The 4,691-nt window shown below is 38.2% G+C and overlaps 1 non-coding gene across 1 annotated transcript; it reads right to left on the reverse strand.

Moving 5' to 3' along the window:
* Positions 1–385: 385 nt before the first annotated feature.
* On the reverse strand, positions 386–458 carry Trnar-acg (transfer RNA arginine (anticodon ACG)). Its single transcript has one exon. It is a non-coding gene; the product is annotated as a tRNA-Arg (tRNA).
* Positions 459–4,691: the final 4,233 nt, after the last annotated feature.

Consider the following 4,691-nt stretch of genomic DNA (forward strand, 5'->3'; position numbering starts at 1 on the left):
CCCGTGGTAATTCATCGGAATGAGAAATATATTAAATCAAAAATATATTTTGACAACACTGATATATTTCTGGTTAACGAAAAATATAGTTTTTGGACATAAAACCCAATAACATGTAGCAAATGAGTTTACTAATGTACTCTCTTAAAATAATGCCCATTGTATTTTAAACTAGCGCCTGCGTTGCGTCGGCACACACAACGCTGAGTCAAACACAAAATCGAATACACTCAACATCGTCTTACCATCAGCATTTACCTTGTGAACTCGGAGTATGGGAAATTCCCATATGCACAAAACAAAATCACTGAAAAAAACAAAAATACCCTAACTAAGGGTAAGGATAATGAGTAAACGTTGGATAAAATGATGGTTAAAATTATTACGAACTTGCCAGGATTCGAACCTGGAATTTTCTGATCCGTAGTCAGACGCGTTATCCATTGCGCCACAAGTCCTATCCGTATGCCGAAAGATGTTACTGCGCCTGTATACAGACAGTGCTAAATTCCATTGACGTCGGCAGGTAACTTTTCGATAAAGACGAAACGGCTCAAAAACCCTTATTTCGAGCTTTTTGTGTGACTCTACGTTTTTCATTACGAACCATATATAGATAAGGATAATCTACGGACTCACACCTTTCAGGAAAAAAAAAATTTTTTTTCAATTCGGTGCATCCGTTCGAAAGCTTTATTGGTATATATACACACACCCATAAATAAATAAACATTTAGAATTTTAATAATATCATAGATATAGAAGTCACTCATATAAGATATATTTTATAGTTACTAATAAATACTCAGGAAGTAATATTAGGTTGAGAAGAATATTCTTGCAGAAATTTAATTTGGATTTCAAATGATGTATTTTCAACTAAATTTTAATTATAATACATTTATTTTATATATTTTAAAGAGTGTTTTTTGTTCTATTCAATCGTTTAAAGTACAGTCGTTTTATAACAATTGTGTCTTCTGTTCAGTAAAAGATAGAAAAAATGAAATTCGTGCAATTTTCCTATTTCAATTCAAGCTAGGCCGAAAAGCTGCTGAAACAGCTCGCGATATCAACGAAGCGTTTGGTCCAGAAATCACTACTGTACGCACAGCACAATGGTGGTTTAAGAAATTTCGTGGCGGCGACGAGAGTCTTGAAGATGATGAGCGTAGTGGTCGGCCATCGGATGTTGACAATGATCAATTAAGAGCCATGGTCGAAGTCAATCCGCGCAAACTGTTTGAAAACTTGCTTCTGCATTAGACGTAACGTATATGACGATTTCCAATCACTTAAGAGAAATTGGAAAGACAAAAAACTTGATAACTTACGAATTAAACGACAACCAAAAGAAACGCCATTATGAAGTGTCACGTTCCCTTCTTTTACTTTGCAAGAACGATCCGTTTCTTGACCAGGTTGTGACTTGCGATGAAAGGTGGGTTCTTTACAACAACCGGTGATGCTCAGCTCAATGGTTAGCGCCGATGAAGCCCTACAACACTTTCCAAAACCAGAGTTGCACCCAAAGAGGGGCATGCTGACTGTTTGATGGTCGTCGACCGGTCTCATCTATTACAGTTTCTTGAATGCAGGCGAAACCATTACGGCGGTGAAGTGCTGTTAATAAATGGATGAAATGCATCAGAAACGTCGATAACAACACCCAGCATTAATCAACAGAAAAGGCCCAATTCTCCTCCACGACAATACCCGACCGCACGTTGCTAAACCGATCCTGCAGAAGTTGAATGGATTAGACTACGAAACTCTGGCTCATCCGCCATTCTCTCCAGACCTATCACCTACCGACTACCACTTTTTCAAGCATCTCGAAAACTTTTTGCGTGAGATATGCTTCAAAAACCTAAGCAATATCAAAAACGCCTTCAGAGACTTCATCTTGATCAGAACGCAAGATTTTTACGTTACTGGCAGAAATACACTTGTTTTGCGTTGGCACAAGTGTGTTGATTCTAATGGTGCTTATTTCGGTTGATAAATTTTTGTTTGAGTCGTGACATATCCATCTGAATTTTAAAACCGCACGAACTTTCTTATCAACCTGATATTGTGCTACATAATTCAATACAAATAATGAAATCACATTGTAAGAAACAATCTTTATTTAATCCTTTTGAATGCTCCCTTTTTACATAACGCTTCGCTAACTTCTTTCTTAGCTGAAAAACCATTGGAAATCGAAATTACTCCGATTTTCCATCTCACTGTTACAATAATGATTATATATTATTATAATGATATTCGAATACAAGACTTGTTCTCATATTCTTTTTCTGGGTTGCCAGATTTTCTTTTTTTAGCCAGATTTCGCGAATTTGGCATTTTTTAAAGAAATTTGGCCTGCAAAAATTTTATTTGGCTTTTTTTTTTCAAAGCGCAATGTACGGGTAACCTAAGAAAAGAATAAGTAATTATACACAAAATAGTTATGAACTATGCGGTACCTAACGATCTTTTTACAATGATTTTTGTTTAATATTAAGCATTTAGTTGGTGCTGTTATTCGGTCTCTGAAAGATTTAAATCAACAACTTTTCAAAATTGGCTAATTAGATACGTAATATTTAAGGCGTGAATAAAGTTATTAAAAGTTGTTGCCAAATTATTGTTTACATTTTCAAAGCTATAGCCCAATTCGCCATTAATTCTGGCAAAGAATTCTCTTAGTAAAGGTATCTTTTAACTATACGCCCACTGCCCGCGCGCCCTCCGGGCCCCAGGCGACAAGATTAAAGTGTAGTATCTGTTCCGGCAGATACTGCAAGCAAAGACCATATGTGGGGGCGACCCCACATATAAGACCTTGGTCAATGTAGGGGCAACCCTTCATACCAATTGTCACTATCCAGCTCCCCTACTCCCCGGGGAGTTGGTCCCCATTTCCCCTTCACTCCTCACATTAAAAATCGGCCTTGTGCCTAATTTGCTCGGTGGGGGAGCAAATAAATCCCATCTTTTAACTATACGCCCACTGCCCGCGCGCCCTCCGGGCCCCAGGCGACAAGATCAAAGTGTAGTATCTGTTCCGGCAGATACTGCAAGCAAAGACCATATGTGGGGGCAACTCCACATATAAGACCTTGGTCAATGTAGGGGCAACCCTTCATACCAATTGTCACTATCCAGCTCCCCTACTCCCCGGGGAGTTGGTCCCCATTTCCCCTTCACTCCTCACTTTAAAAATCGGCCTTGTGCCTAATTTGCTCGGTGGGGGAGCAAATAAATACCATCTGTTCCGGCAGATACTGCAAGCAAAGACCATATGTGTGGGCAACCTCACATATAAGACCTTGGTCAATGTAGGGGCAACCTTTCATACCAATTGTCACTATCCAACTCCCCTACTCCCCGGGGAGTTGGTCCCCATTTCCCCTTCACTCCTCACTTTAAAAATCGGCCTTGTGCCTAATTTGCTCTGTGGGGGAGCAAATAAATACCATCTTTTAACTATACGCCCACCTCCCAAATGAATTATTCTTTAAGGAGTGGATAGTTTTTTCTAGTATCTACTATGAACTGTTTAAGTGAAAAAAAAAACATCTAAAAGAAGTGTAAGGGCTTTTCATTTCTTCAAGTGATATATCACATTTTTCTCTGTTAATCGGTGCACCTAAAAAATGGCTACGTTTAAATTTACGCGTAATTAAATGTTTTCTATTATGAAAAATGTTTTCGATTTTCAATAATATTATTTTTGTAGACTGAACATTATTTTTAATTCATGAGGTGTTTACGTAATACAGGGCGGAACGAGAAAACTGTCGCACTAGAAAAGACAACATTATTCCATTTCCGTTTAGTGAAAAACTTTTCTTTTTTTTTGTTACAGACCATCTACTGGTCGGCCAATTGTGTACAAATTCCAGGAGCGATAGAAACTTTCTACCATGTCTGAAAGTGACAAGGTTTAACGAGCGAGATCGGAGATGCGCCACTGTACAACTCATGCTCTCTACCGATCCAAGTTATGACAACAGGACCATTGCTAGAATCCTCAAATGCAAATCCGAACGGTTCAACGCTTGAGGGCACAACTTAACGAAGTTTTCGGTCACATTTATGATCTTTGGTTTGGAGTGAGAGTCAAATCATATCACCTCACATCTTCGAAGTCGGCTTGAAAGTCAACACCAAAGTGTACCTGGATGTGCTGAAGAGTGTGGTGATGACCTGGTGCAATCAGCACAATAGAGGGAACCCACCTTCTTGGCAGCAGACTTCGCAATGTCTTCATTCGCAATACGTCCATTAATGACAACCTGGATGGTTCTATTGTATAAGAAGGGTCTAATTATATTTAATGCACGCCTTTTACTTATTACTTAAAAACAGACATGAAAATGAATTTTTAAAATAGCTTGTTTTAAATTGATACTCGGCTTATGTTGTATTTTACTACTAACGTCTACTAATGCTGTCGTGCCTTCAGTACTAACATAAACATACATTATTAAACATTCAAACGAGACAGTTTTTTAGGTAATGCAATATGAAGTTGATTAAAATGGATGGTTGGGTAACCTCTCTTACACTAACTTTAATTGTGGACTCTTCCGAAATCTATTTGATATTTACGGCTGCCTACCTGCCCCTTGTAAAGATGAAATTTAAAGCAAAGATTTATGCTAATATCATCGAGAACTGTTACTCGGGCAAAGAATTAA

The sequence above is a fragment of the Euprymna scolopes genome, chromosome 13 (genome assembly GCF_053919585.1).
Source record: "Euprymna scolopes isolate OS-2025 chromosome 13, ASM5391958v1, whole genome shotgun sequence".
Lineage (NCBI taxonomy): Eukaryota > Metazoa > Mollusca > Cephalopoda > Sepiida > Sepiolidae > Euprymna > Euprymna scolopes.